Source organism: Eupeodes corollae, chromosome 1 (assembly GCF_945859685.1).
Source record: "Eupeodes corollae chromosome 1, idEupCoro1.1, whole genome shotgun sequence".
In the NCBI taxonomy this organism is placed as follows: domain Eukaryota; kingdom Metazoa; phylum Arthropoda; class Insecta; order Diptera; family Syrphidae; genus Eupeodes; species Eupeodes corollae.
Window position 1 is genome coordinate 267,496,191 of NC_079147.1, and position 16,146 is coordinate 267,512,336.

The 16,146-nt window shown below is 32.9% G+C and overlaps 1 protein-coding gene across 5 annotated transcripts in view; it reads right to left on the reverse strand.

Moving 5' to 3' along the window:
* Positions 1-16,146, reverse strand: part of LOC129941611 (receptor-type guanylate cyclase Gyc76C-like) — a 178,537-nt gene that overhangs the window by 78,081 nt on the left and 84,310 nt on the right. For 4 of the 5 annotated variants that reach the window (XM_056050543.1, XM_056050469.1, XM_056050325.1 and 1 more), the window contains one exon: positions 12,969-13,045. The gene's annotated coding sequence lies outside the window, so the exon portion shown is untranslated. Of the gene's footprint in view, positions 1-5,643; positions 5,666-12,968; positions 13,046-16,146 lie in introns of those variants that run through there. The other variant, XM_056050620.1, reaches the window with a different exon arrangement.

Here is a 16,146-nt window from a genome sequence, read left to right on the forward strand (position 1 = left end):
TTTGAAACCCAAAAACATAAAAATTTTAAGAAGATTTAAAACATAAAAAGTTTTATAATTTTTTAGGTATTTTAAAGCAAAACTTGTGCATTATTTCAATTTTGAAGTGACTTGAAACAAAAAATGGAGTGTTTTGAACTACATTAACTGGAGGAATTAATTGTATTAAGCCTCAAAACTGTTGCAAAAAGTTAAGGCCTGTTTGCAATACCTATATATAAAGTAGACCATTCTAGTTATACGATCAATATTTCATAAAGTAGATTTAAAGAAAGGTAATTTTCAACAAAATACTTCTTCAGTTTCCCGTCTTTTGTAAAGATTACAGATTTTTGGTAAATCAGCTCGACGGGTTATAAAGCTTAAGTTAAAAACTTCAACTCCTGCTCTAAAAATTAGGCTAATATTTGTTGCTGAAGTAGATTCCTGAAGACAACTTGCGATTAATAATCAAATAACTATTATTGTTTTTATATGTATTCCCGGTCGATGTTGACGTTGTCCTGAATAGATGCAAATCTTCACATGTATTTTCGCCGTGATATGTCCAAACATGCCGTGCAATAGGCGAACTTCATGGAAATAGGCTATTTTATTCCATTTTTTTTTCAATGGAGAGCCTTTTGTTTGCAAAAGTCTTACCATGATATTCTTGTGAAGACTTATTCCACTTTTTTTCATCACCCTTATCAAATAATCATAGTTGGCTTTTATATTTTGCATGTTTAGAGGCATTTTAACAGATTTCCTATAGATGGCATAGTTTGGCGTTGAATTTGGCAGTCTGAATAAGCGTTTGAAGAAATATCTTTGCACCTTTTCAAACACCTCAAATAACACATAACAAAAAACGTGGGCACCATAGCGAGAACGATATCCTGGTTAGTAAAGAACTAAGGCCACATTATGCTCAAAGCTCAAACCCAGTTTAGCCGCACGGCATTTTTGTTTAGCGTGCTCTGAAAAATATAAGTTATATATAATAAAACCACCAATTTCAATATTTACTTTATTCAATGACCAATATTCTTCGACCTGCCTTCTTTTTGTACACGTTTCAAAGAACAGCACCTTACTTTGCTGTATTGTAACCCCCATTTCTTGCGAAAGGTATTCAGCTTGTTTATTTGCAACTGCAAAGTAAAAGGGTTCTCAGCGTAGAGTAAGACTTTTACTTGTATGCCAGCGAAAGGTATTCCTCTTGGGAGTAAATCCCAAATTTCATCAATAAATAAAGCAAAAGTATATATAGACTTAAAATGCAGCCTTGTGGAACACCTGACGATGTTTTAAATCATTCTAAGAAATTAGTCCCATTCTGCTGCACTCGATGAAACAAGAAAGTTAAAGTACATAATTAAGAATTTTTGGGATATTCCTAGCGTTGAGAGCTTGTTCATCAGAGCTTCTCTATTTATCGTGTCGAATGCTTCTTTGAAGTCGACGAATCGTTGGAAAACCCTCACGGAAATTGGCTTGAAACATACGTAGAAGGTTTCTGTCTTCAATCAATTTTGTAAGCCTTTCGTAAAGTTTTAAAGTAAGAATCTTTCTTAAACTGTTTAAAATAGTAATTCCTCTGTAATTTTTTGGTTGGTTGAAATGTCCGCTTTTGTGAATTGCAAAGATACGTCCACGCAGTAATTGAACATTATTATTATTATTCAAGTACTTTTTTCTTTTTCCTGTACATAGTATTTTAAATACACAGTCAAATGAGCTTATCTGTCATGAAAAGGATATGGTGCTGGTAGCGTTGTAGTGGTGACCTTTTGCCTGATTTTGTTACATTTTAAATGACTTTTCTTTCTCTTAACAACGAAATAAACATTCTTTGATTGAACTTTAAGGATTAAATTGAAACCTCTTATTAGAAAACAAAATACAAATAAGTAATCAAATTTATCGATAAGCAATTCAATCGTAGTACACGCACTTTCATAAAAGCTCATTTGTATACCAGAGAGATTGTTTCTAAAGCTATACTACGCGAATGTAAATTGTTTTTCTGTTTTTCATTGTCATAGTCAGAGGAATTTCCTACATCGTTCTTTCAATTTGAAAATTCTAATTTATCAAATTTTTCTTCCAATACCCTTTAGAAACAAAAAATTTACAAACATTAATAGCAGTTCATATTTATTTAAAAATATGGGCGCTCTAATTTTATTTCGACTAGTGCCGGCTTGCCGGCGGAATTCTTTGCCCTGCCTTGCTACACATAAATTGGCATGTCTTTTATCATTAAAAATGTATCTTATAATAAAGATCTCATTGTCAAGTCAGATTAATTTAATAATGTACTCGAAGATATTTTTTTTTATTGTATAATTTGAAAAGTTCAGATCGATAAAGTGCACTGCTTCTTAACGTCATAATAAATTAACTTAATTGAATACAATTCAGCGAACATACATAAAATGCAATGAAAAGTTTATAATATCAAAGGAATGATATCAATCGTGAATCTTAATTTATAATAAAATGTATCTACAGTTAATTATGATCATATAAAAGTAATTTCATTGATCTTGAAGTCATGTAGAAAACAAGATAAAGATATCAAATTAAGAGGTTAAACAAAGAACTTTCTTGTTATACATTAAGATACATACGAGTCTAATAATTAAGATACATTTTCAAAGTAAATTGAATATAATGTAACTATAAAGTTGTTCCTTTACTTTACCTACTCTACACACCTTTGATCTACTATCTCGGGGGAAAAAATAATAACAATTGTTACGATCATGATTTCATGAGTCAGGGAAAGAAAAACCACATTCTTGATTATAAAAGGTTAAAAGCTTAACGTTGCTGTTGCGCGTTGGTTGGCTGTTTATGTTTCGATATTCAATTATAAATTATTCTATCTATCTATAGAATGCAGATGAATCTATTTTTGTGTTGTTTGCGGTAATAATAAAATGATGGTAATATAATTGAAAGACCACGCTGGCATTTGAAAAAGAAGGTATCGAATATCAAGTTAAGATATTATGTGTCGTACGACTCTTTCCTAGTTCTTTTAATTTTTTTCCTTATACATAGGGTGTTTCATAGGAAACGATTTTGGAATTAGATTTCGTAAATTATTTAATTTAATTATTTAAAATAATTAATTTTTTGGTAGGATTTTCCTGCTTACGGGGTCCCTAATTTTCAGTGGTAGCCTGAGCGTTATCATAATTCGTGCCGAAGAACGAAAGGTTGAGGGGGGAGGGGTGGTATACCAGTCGACAACGAGCTCATTCGGACGCTTTGGCATGCTCCGTCTTATTTTCTTCATTCCCCCAACTCGGGGAAATAAATCAGGCTTTCTTCTCAGGAACCAGTTTAACAGACACCACCACCTTCATTTTTGATAAACTGCCAAAAATGAGGCACCCGAAACAATTAAGCCTAACAAATTGTGGATAAGCTATCAGCAAGCAGCAAATGTCTGCTAACGGCGTGGAACGGTCAAGCTCTCTGAGATGGTATTTACCTAAAGTGAGAGCCCGAACACGAATTTTGACGCTGGTGAAATGCTCAGTGGATACAGGGTAATCAAGTTCGCAGACAAGTTTTCCAGGAATTCTTTAGAGAAATCATTTCTAAGGCAAGCATCTCAGCTAAGGACATCTCTACACCGAATAAGGCTCGCATTTGGTTGGCCCTCATGGGCATTACGCGAAGCAGACAGAAGCTGAACCGCGGTCTTCAGAGATTAAATTATTGGATAGTCATTAGGGCAGCAGCGCAGCAAAGGTGCCAGTGTCTCTTACCTTCTGAGGATCAGCGAGGAAAGCGGAAGGCCTCTTGACAAAGCCGGTTACAAAAAGTGTTTTGGCATTTTAAATAGGCCGACAAATGCCATGCCAAGGTTGTCGTTGATACGTTGCGCAGACTCCGCGCTGAACGTCATTGACGGTGTTTGGTAACTTGATACATATAATTTATTGTTACCTGCAACCGTAATTTATTGGTTGAAAATTGGATAGTCTCCTCTGTGAATTCTTTTTTGCATCACAAATGGATTTTCTTAAACCCAAGTTTTGATTCTAAAATCTTCCCTCTTATAGAAATCCTAAACGTACTGACTGAAAAAATCGGTCAAAAAGTTAAGTCCGAACTAGACAGAATTCCAAATCTTAGCATAGCACCTATAGAAGATCGGGAACCCGGTCTAAAATTTTTGAATCATCAGTTAAAACTGCTTTTAAAATGTCATGCCCAGTAAAATACAGCCGTACAAATGCCTTAACTGGTGAAACGAAAACCTTTCTGCTCTAAGGAAAATGACCATAACGATCTTCAATATTTGCCAGAAGCAAGATTTTTACCAATCAAGACTCCTTTAAAGTTTTTAAACAAGCTATAGAAACTTCTAAAAAACAAAGTTGGAGAAAGAAGTTGTTTTGCCGATTAAAGACATAAAAAAAAACAGACAATCTATCTTTTTTGAAGAAACATCTCCAGCAGAAGTGATGATGGCGACAAACCTATATCTCCAAACGCCAATCTAGTTCTTGCAAAAAAATGAATTCTGTTACTGCATTTCCTGAGCTATTGGTACTTTCTCTCCCTTTCAAACTGCAAGACATAGCATTACGATGACTGGTGACCATGTTCAAATGATTGTTCTTACTCAATCTTGCACAGGGGGCATGGAGGCAGGCTTAACTATATTTGACCACGAAGGTGGGTGGACGTGGCCATGAATACTAAGAGCTTTCGACCTATTAGCTTGAAATCTTTTGTTTTTCAGACACTGGAACGCATCCTAGATACCCGTATCAGGGACATTCTCGACGAATGTCCACTAGAAGAATTTCAGCACACTTATGTCAAAGGCAAGTCTACTGAATCGGCCCTGTACGAACCATTGAGACGACAATTCATTTTAAGAAATTTACTCCTGCTAACTTCCTTGACGTAGAAGGTGCTTTTTAATAACGTCATTACTAAATCGATTCACGAATCACTTACTCACTTCGTGGAAGAGGTTTTTATTTAACAATGGATAATTTCTATGCTAAATTATGAAAGGAATCAAGCTTCGTTATATTTTACCTAAGGAAAAATTGTTTGGTGGGAAGGAGTTTTAAATGTTACTTAGGTTTTGGAAAAAAATTTACTTTCGCTGTTGAGATCAAACGTCAAAATTAGAAATCGAGCGTCACTTTTTTAGTGGTATTGAATTTAAAATTTGTAAGTTCCACTAGTTGTTTTTTTGCGATACGAGCCTTTTATTTGGCATCAGGATGTAACTTTTAAAGATGTCATTTTTTGACGTTTAATAAGTTTTGACTGCACCATGATTAACATTAAAACAATGCACGTTTCGTATTAAAATTTGTAAAATAAGTTTATTTTATTTTTAATTGTCAATGGCATAATTATCTTAAGAAATACTCATTTTTTACTTGTCAAAAAAAATGTAAATTTTAAAATTTAGTGCAAAACAATTTAAGTGTTCTCGTAGTTTAAGATTCTATTTAAATTCCGAAACCCGGAAAACTATTTTGTTATTCAATTACAAACAAGTAATTATACGATAACAAATAAAAACACAATAACAACAAAAGAAAAAACATATGTTCAATAATAATAAAAAAAAATATAAAAAAACAATTAAGGTAATTTATCAACAAATCTTACCTAAACTAAAAGTTTTATTTGCATTACAATGGAAAACACACAACAAAACGTATTTGAAGTTATTTTTATTTGTTTTTTTATTTCAAGAACGCCAAACAAGTGTAAACGTAGTATAAAAATACACACGTGTGAATAGGTCTATTTTTAGAAACTAAACAAAATGTCGTTTCGTTGTGTACTCGAATGTGTCAAAGCTTCGTTGTTCGTTATGTATTAGTTTAGCTTCTTTATCGAGTTGTTAGTAACGAAACAGAAAAATACAAATTTAAAAAAGAACAGCGACACTATATTTTGCTTTATGTTTTGAATCTACAACACAAGTTCAATAAACTCGTGTCAAAAGAAAAAAAAACATTAAATAAACCTCCTCAGCTATTAATATTATGAATAAGTCACGGCACTAAACCTCGTCTGTCATTTGAATATGAATTAGTAGAGTATTTTCAACTTTGACATTGACAGCTGCCTTCAAACATCATCAGTTATGTTCACTTATAATGTTTATCTATTTTGACAGTAGTTTGAATTTTGTAGACGATAATTTAATAGATCTTTATATCTTTTCTATTTAATAGTAATTTATAGAGTGAGATTTTTTATTTATGCAAACGAATTTAAATATGAGTAAGCATCTAATATTGGAACGCACACTTGTCAACAGAAAACACACTCAGCAAATTATTGTAATTAAATGGAGGCGCGTCCGTCAATTTACACAAACACACAAATGATCGTAGGTATACAAAAACAACAACAATTGCATTTAAAAAAATATCAGAACGACAATTTTGATCGTTTGAAAGCTAACAAAACAAAAACATCATTTTCATCACTTATACCAACCGAAACAATCTTTAACAAACGTCAAAAAAGACTCTATAAATATAAATGGCGGATGAAACGACGACGACGAAAGGTTATGCCGGACGGTAGTGGTGGTGGTGGCCGGTAGTAGAAGCAACAGTGGCGGTGGCGGCGCTACGTAAGACCATACGTAGCATTACGATGACAGTAACAACAGCGTCGTTAGTCGTCGTCGTAAAAACTATCACAATGGTGACATTTCATAGTGATCAAAGGAAGGGAGAACTTACTGTGAAAGATCCAAAAACGGATCGCACTTCAGTTTATAATGTAGTTCTGTTTTCGCTCGCGACATTGACAGCAATAGTAGTGGGGCATATAACAGTGAATTTAGGCTTTTTATTGTAGGCAAACAGATCTTTTAACAAAAATTATGAACGTAATTCAGTCGGAAAGCTATGAAAGTTAAGAAAACTTATGACCAATGTGTAATGTGTAAGAATAGGGATATTCATTTTGATACCATGACAGCTGTCATAATTTAATATAACTTTAGTTCGTATAGGTAGTACCCGTAGCGTGAGGGTTAGTGCCTTGGACCAAGGAGTCTTGGGTTCAATCCCTGCCTGTGCCACCTAACTTTTTCACGGGTACTGCTTCATCCGAGGAATTGACAAATCCACCAATATTAATTCTTGTCATGAAAAAGTGCTTTCTCAAATTAGCCCTTCGGATTCGGCATATAAACTGTAGGTCCCTTGCATCTCTGACAACATTACTCGCACACAGGAATGGTTAAAAGTTGTAAGTCACTAGGCCCTGGTTCTTAATGGACTGTTGCGCCACCTAATTTATTTTTATTTAGTTCGTAGAGCTTTAAGATTGCGTTGAAAATCACGATCAAGATTTTTGTATAATAACTTTTTATAAAACTTAAAGCCTTTGGAGACAGTCATCCATCCTTGGTTTGTACAAGATTAAAAAAAATTACTAAGAATTTGATCTGACATTGCATTTGACATTGAATACAATAAAACAAAGTTTTTAATTGTTCTTCTTATCTGATTTTTCGATGTTCCAAACATAAAGCTGGTTACACAAGCAAAAAACGAAGTTTGAATTTCCCTGTGGCATAGGCTTAACCATTTCATCGGTTCGTAAAATATTCAAAGCTTAAAGCTGGACACACAAGAGTTAATTCTGAATTTTAGAAATACAAATGATTTTGTCGAGCTTAATCTAGCTTGTTGGTGAAAGGTCAACTTAAGAGTTAACACGAAAAATGGAAAATACTCATAGGCTTTAACAGTTGGCTATAGTGACCTTATGTCCCACTGTTGTCTTACTTAAAGGTAAGCAGCTAAATATTCGTCTACTCGTTGACATCACAGCAGTGTTACAGTTTCACGAAATGAATGAGCATGTGTGTATAAGTTCTATTTGCTAGCCATAAGATATTATGAATTCGCTTCCGCTGCGCTGAGATTTCACGTCTACACGTCGCCTTGCCTTTTGTTGTCGTTGTAGTTATTGTTAGTTTTTATCGTTGTAGCTGTGAGTTCAGCAAATTAAAATGAGAAAAACAATACAAAAATAAAAAAGGAAACAACGTGAATTGACAAAAAACAAAAACAAACATCATCATACAAAGAGACAACGAGACACAGGGAAAAAATATAAGAAATTAAAGGTTTAAAAAACTGAGCACGTTCACAATATACGCGAGTAATAATTCCACCATTCACTATACTCTTTTCGTACAACAGAACAGAGCATTTGATGATTGTATTGTATTTTTGTATTAAGTTCTTTGAATGTATGGTAGGCGGCAGCACCAGCGCAGCGCAAGCTACATAGGTATGTTTCCCGCGCTGCGCTGCTGGTTCGCTCGATTCGTTCCGATCCGATCCGTTGCGATCGCACTGTTACGACGCGCCGCCGCCGTATTGTTTGCATATGGCGCGGTGATCTATTTTTAGACCGAAGTATTTTTAAATGGCCTTGAAGTAATTGTGCGCCTCTGGTGGGTGATTTCAGAATATAAATTTGTAAGCTATGGAGTGGCGACAACAACTACGACTTCGACTACGGCGACGACGACGACGCCAACGACTTGGACTTGCATTGCAATGGAGGTTTTGGTTGTATTGTGATGATGGTGGTTTGCTGGATCGCTGGACAAATGGACGGATGGCTGGACTTATTTTTGTTTTGTTTGCTTTGTTTTGCGGGCCAAATGAAATGACATACAATGCTGTAGCAACAGCATCTATCGATATGTGCACATATGGAGGTTTTTATATTCGATATATTTTATGTAGTCCAAAAGAAAAGAAGGTAAAGACGTATCCATCTTAATCTAAAGTATACGAGGTATTTATAAACCTACAAAAGTTTGGAGTGGACTTAAAGAAAAAGTAGCGTGTGAGATGCATCGAAGATCAGTGCGGATATTCTGAGTGTGCTCGGATTCTTTCTTCAGATTCTAATGGTTCTGAATATGACCATAATGGTGTGTGGTTGTTGTGGGTAAGTAGGTATGCCGTTCAAGTCGTATTTCTTATGTGATTTGAATTAAAGTAAAAATACTTTAGTTCCATAACTTGTTTGAGTGGATTGCGGTTTTCTGATTATTTTATGTTGTTTTTTTGGTTTAGATTATGAATAAGAATAAATTTAGGTTTATAAAAAAAAACAAGAACGAATTTTTGACTGTTTACATTTTATTTTGGTTGATTATGTGATTTTTATTTTAGTTAAAGTTTGGTAAACATCTATTTATAACGGTACCTATTGGATTTGATTTTTGAAAAATTCAGAGATTTTATACGATATAGTTTTTTCTTGATTTGTATTAATAAGGATTTAGTTATTTTTATGAAAAATTCTGCATTTTGACCTTTTTTTTGCTTTAAACATCTGATTAGCACAAGAAACGTAACTATAACCATGTTTCGTATTAGAAAAAAGATCTTCAAGACGTTATCAAAGCTATATTGAAATGCAAGTTTTTTGAAAAATAAAACAACATTTTAATTCTGTATTTATCCCTTCTTGGAAGTTTAAATTGCTCGTTTAAGCTATAATGCTGACAAAAAGTCTATTTGCAGATCGTGTTGGTGAGTTATTTAAGGTTAAGTGATGATAATATTGGTTTTTTAAATTATTCTAACTTTTAAACTATGAAGCTATGCCAATAAAAACTTGTAGCACTTTAAATTTTGAATAGTAATGTTAAGACACTTTTAATTTTTAATTTAATTTGAAAAAAATGTTAAATTGGGAAAATGTGGGTCCTTTTCTTATAAATTTGATAGGGCATTGTATAATGAAGAACAAGTGTGAAGAAAGTTTCGTCTTTCTTTAAAAGACAGTTGTTTCTGGCCTGAACAAATTAAAAGTCTAGCTGGGAATAAAGTTGCCCCAGCATTATTTTCGAAAAGTCACGTCCAATCACAATGCCAACCCCAAAAACCACAACACATACTTGCACTTTGAGGAGGCTTTTTACAAATCTTCAATATTCCGAAACATTTCAGTTTCTTAAGCCTGCCTTGGAGATGAAATTGGGTTTCATCACTAAAGATGGTATTTCGATGCAAAAAACCAATCAGTCAATCAAATGGATTGAGTTTTGATGCCTTAAATTCCTTAAGACCGTTTGGTAATATGAGAAAGCAACGATTCATAATTCAACGATTTTTTCAGGAACTTTAACTGATCAGTATGATTTCTTGATAGTGACGTGTATTCCAGGGCAGATATGTTTACAAATTTTGGGCAGTGAGAAATTTTATCCTGAATAGGGTACAGTCTTTCAAACCCAAATAGAAGTCATGGTTTGAGGAGGTTATTAGGATTAGAGATGTGAGTTTCAGTTGTTATAACGCCATTCCCACTGAAAATCGGAATATGGTCAAGCAAGCCAGAAAGACCTAACATTACGTTAAAAAAGTACGTTATCCTCAGTTCCTTTGCTCGTTTACAATGACACTCCTTTTGTAAGATCGATCGAGAAAACCAATTTGCTTGCAGCACAGTTTACTGTTAATTCTACTCTACTTTTTTCTTTCCGAGAGGATAAAAAACACCATTTGTCCAACCTGTCCCTAAATATGGTGAATCCTAGTACCCTTTAACTACTGTCCAATTGCATTCACGCCTTTTTTTCCAAGGTCATAAAAACGCTAATTACTTATCAGCTTAAGAAATATCTCGAAGAAGTAAAATTTCTTTTCTTTCTTACCCGTGGCGTGATGGTTAATGCGTCGGACTGTCATGCCAGGTCTTGGGTTCGATCCCTGCCTATGCCATCTAAAGTTTTGTCACGGGTACTGCCTCTTGCGAGGAATTGACAAATTCCCCAAGAGTAATTCTTGTCATGAAAAGGTGCTTTCTCACATCTGCCTTTCGATTTGGCTTAAAAATGTAGGTCCCCTCCATTCCTGACAACATTACTCGCACAAAGGAAGGGTTGAGAGTTGTAAGTCACTAGGCCCTAGTTCTCAATGGACTGTTGCACCACCCAATTTATTTATATATTTAAGTAAAATTTTTTAATGACCGGCAGTATGGTTTTCGTAGCAATAATACCACCGGTGTTCTCATGATTTATCTCATCGAACAGAGGAACAAATCTTTACATCGTTTTAGAGAAACTAAGATTATTGCTCTAGATATTTGAAAAGCATTTGACAGAGTTTGGCACGTTGTATTGGATTTTTAAGTATGATATTCGTGCTGACAAATGCTGGTGTCCCCCAGGGGTCCGTTTTGTCTCCGACTCTCTTCCTCTCAGATTTGTATATTTGTTTTTAGATTCATATCTTTGTCCTTCGGATATGGAGCTTCAACGGCAGTATATGATAAGCTCATTAAAATCCGATCACGACAACATTGTCAAATGGAAAATTAATAACCATGTAGTATTTAAATCTTCAAAAACTCAATCAAAAATCTCCTATCTTCAGACCGTAACCCACACCCAATGACGCTAACCATGAGCTGCACTTGCATCCAGGAAATTAATCAACTTTCAGTACTTGGTATGTGTATCACAATTCATTTCTTATTCGACATTACCAAAAATTCTTCTAGGTACTTGGGGTTCCTCCGACGACGGTGTATAATTTGTTTCACCCTTTATGATCTGGCTGCATTTTACAAAGCCTTCATTCGTCTAAAACTTGAATGTAACTCGCATATTTCGGAAGGTGCCCCCATTCGGCCGAATAAGCCAACTGCATTACCCCCCCCCCCCAAAAAAAAAAATGCTCATCAGTTTACCCTTGAGCCCAATTTCAGATGCACTGCCAAGTATAGAGATTCTTTTTAAAGGCACATCGTGAATGCGGAATGCTTTGGCGAACTCTGTTGATCTCTCCCATTTTGATTCAAAACTTTATGGTCAATGTGCACGAGTATCTCCTCTTGAATCCGTCCCTACTTTCCTAACGCTCTTAAGTGCCTGTGCTTGATTTCAAATATTAACAAAGAATCAAAAATCATATGTTTCCTTCTGTGACGCACACGTTATTGATTTTCCACAATATTAACTTGTAACAACGGCAAACATTTTGTACCAGTTTGACTTCTGTCATCTAAGAAGATGCTTAACAACGACTTGAAAGTACTTTAGTTTTGTACACTGTGACTGTGACAAAAGTTGTACCATTTTTGTAGTGAGTTTTAACAATAATTTCAATGCGTTTTTGGACCATGTAACGTTCCATTTTCAGTAATGGCGTAATTTTTAGTTATCAAATGTCAAAAGATGACAGTTTCAAAAATAACAGATGCTCTAATAGCGGGCTATTTAAAATAATATCTCTTATTGAATAACCCTTTTCAAAAGAAATGTGCTTTTATTACAAACATTAATAAATGCTTTATCATCGCACAAATTTGGATCTTAATTAATTTTTCATGTTAAGGACATTTTTAATTTTATTAGGATATAATTTTCCTGTTAAAATCTTTCAGCTGATGAATGCTTTTTTACTATACGATGTTGTAAAAAAAAGATAAACCTTCTTTCTTTTATTTTATTTTCAATGAACATTTTTATCTTTTTTAAATCCCTCACATAGATATTTTTCTATTATTTTTCATGATTTTTGTTGAATTCCAATGAAAAAAATTGTAGAAGTGAGAGGTTGAGGTTATCTTGAAGTAGCAAAGGAGTAAAAATAATTCCTTCACTTCAAACAAGTCCTATATAAGTATATAGTTATAGTTACTTTTCAACAAAGTACATATATCTATATCTAAAAAACGTCAAGTTTATCTTAATGGAATGAGTGAATAAAGTTTCTTGAGAGATACACTTTATTTTACTGTTTTAATTTTCCAATGATGGGAAAGTTAAAATTTTTTCGAACCTCAAACTTAAAAGACAATCATATACTTTTATAAATCAGAAGAATGAAGGCGGTATAATAAAAAGATTTTGTTTGAAATAAGTTTTAAGGGATTTTTTTTAACTTTAAAATAAAGCCTTTTAAAAAGAAAAGTAAATATACCTTGAAAATCAGCGTGAATGAAACTTCAATTCAGATGCAGAAACTTTTGCCAAATTGTGATTTACATTTATCCATATCTGAAAAATAAAAAATAAAATAGAATTAAAGTTAAATAAAATGGTATACAATGTTTCTTTTATTTACTTATATCTCTTTTTTTTAAATAATTTATTAAAATTCATGGGTTCTTATGAGGATACAATTCCAACCAACTACGACGGTTAACAGAAATCTCTGTTTTATTTGAATTTTTGTTCAGAATTTAAATGGAAGTATAACATTAACACAATTTCGATATATGTATACCTACTTATGTATGTTTAAATTTCATTCATTGAATTACTGATGATGATTTTTATCTGGCAAAATCCACAACTTCGAATTTTAATTAACACCTTCACAGTGATTTATCGGAAGTATTTATGTTAAAAGGTGTTATACCTTTTATTTATCATATTATAAATAAATAAATCAAAATTTAATTTATATAAATGTGTTGGTATAAATAAATGTCTTGTATCACAATGAACTTTAATTTCAACAACATGGTATCAAAAATACATACGAGTATGTATTAAATCGATCTATCAATTGCATATCATCAATTTAAAGTATCTACTTATGATAATTGGCATATGCGTGAAGTTTATATTAAACATAAAATAAAGGACCATTATTGACATGAGAATTTCATTAAAAAATTAATAGACAAATAATATTGATTGATTTTGGGGTAGCTTTTACTTAATACGTGCTTAAATTTTGATTTTTTAACTTAATTTCTTAAGCATTATTATGTTTCTTACTATCTACAATAACAGTCGAAACCAAATATTATCTTTTTTTCTATTAATATTGATAGGTCTTTTGTGATGTGTTGATTTTATCTTAGAAATAGATACAAGTCATTCTGAGAAGCTGATAAGATACTTTTAATTTGTTTTTATAATATTTTAACTTTAATTTTATTGTTTTTTGTGACGAGGATATAAATATTAAAATAAAAAATAGGCTGGGATTTGTTTTGCTTAAAAGTTTTTAGGTTTTCGTGTTTTGTTAAAAAAAGTTGTCAGTTGAACCATCTTGAAAATTTCAAAATTACCAACAATGTTTTGCATATAATGAAATAGTTTTATTTCATAATCTAGTTGTTTTTAACGAGACTTTTAGTCGAAAACAAATTTTTACCCATTTTAGTAGCATGAAGATTTTAATTATTTATGAAAAAACGGACTGGTGGATTTTTATAAAATATTTGAAATAAGTTTGAAGGTAAAATTTTTTGTTTAATAACTTTTAGTAGGTTTTCATTTATTCTACTGTCAATTCGATTTTTTTCAAAATGTTACTGAATGTTGACAACAATATTTGTTAAAGGATAGAATTAGTTTTTCACCAATTTCAATTTCATTTTCGATTCAATTCAATTTATTTATTAAATAACGTACACAGTAAGATACCATATCTCATTTAATATAGTGCAAACTTCAAAGAAAATTCTATGATATATTATTTAATGTAAGTGTTACAAACAGAGTTTTACAAGTTCAGAAAAAAATAAATTTAATTATGTACTCACAATTTAATTTATAAATACTACAAAACCAAAATTATATAATGTATGATAAATTTTAATCTGAAAAATAATGAGTACACACAGACCCCTCTTTACAACTGGGCCCAGGCCCAGGGCCCCGCAACCACCAGGGGCCCCCACATTGCTGAAACATTACTTAACCTCTATTGGCCTATTTTTAAGAAAAAAAATATTTCGATACAATTTTAGATGCATAATGAATGATCAGAATTCGTACTTTCCTTGCTGAACAACAACCTTTGCTGAACAATTTAAATCACATTCCCTTGGAAATTATATGTACATACATATGTGGATCCGAGAAAAGGAACAAATCTAAACAACAGAAAGAATTAATTGAAAAATTACCAAAACTGACATCGTATTTCACTTTAATTGCAGGAGAAACGTCTGCAAGTAATAATAATCAATACATTAATCCAGAAATTTCAATGCGCTTTGATGCCTAGTGTCCAAACTTCATTTGTAAAAAGAAATTAAAAATGTTCAAGCACACATTTTTATTTCATAAGTTAGTTTCTTCAGAAATATGTATACATTTATTTTTATTTAAAAGGGCGAGCTGCATGACAATGAGTCGTCATCTTCCCAAGTTGAAAAAATTTCGTCCTCCACATTTTCTAAAAATTCCGGAGATGAATCAAAAAGCCAGGGGCAGGGCCTTAATCATGAAACTGCAACAACTCGGATTGTAGTCGTTGTAAAGTTTTTAGCTTCGAGAGGACTTCCATTTCGCGGTGACAATGAGATCCTCGGATCTCCCAATAACGGGAATTGTTTGAGATACATTGAGTTGCTTAGCGAGTTTGACCGGTTTCTCGCAGATCATTTAAGCAAATTTGGATATCTAATAAGTGGTCATGCGTTTTTTCAGCAAATATCTGTAATGAATTTATTCATCTCATGGGAAGACAGGTTTTGAAAATTATTGCAAAAGATGTCAAAATGGCAAAATATTTTTCAATTAGCGTTAATAGTCTCATATTAATCAACTAACATTTATTATTCGCTACGTAAAACGAGCCTGTTGAAAGGTTTTTGGACTTTATTCCAATTAACGAACATAGATCTGATTATTTAGCGGAAACCATACTGAAGTTTTTAGAGGATCATGACATTTTGATAACAGATTGATAACAAATTTTAGAGGCCAAAGCTACGACAACGCGGCAAATATGTCAGGAAGGTTTTCTGATCTGCAGGTAAGAATAAAAGAAAAATGTAAATTAAATTAAACTTGGTAGTGCATGCCGCTGGGTGTGTCTTAGAAGCAACCAAATTCTTTGACATTGTTCAAAAATTGTATAACTTCTTTTCGATATCTTCTCATCGATGGAGTGTGTTGACTGCTCATTTAGGTCCAAAAAAAGTTTTAAAAAGTCTTTCTCAAACAAGATGGTTGGCGCGAGCTGATACACTAAGCGCCTTATATAAATGTCATCAAGAAATTGAAGAAGCTTTGATGTCTATAGCGAACGATTAAGCACAGGCACGATAGGCCAGAGAAGAAGCATTTAGTCTTTGCAAAAAATGTCCAAGCTTGAATTTACCATACTTACAGAACTGTGGAACTCTGTATTG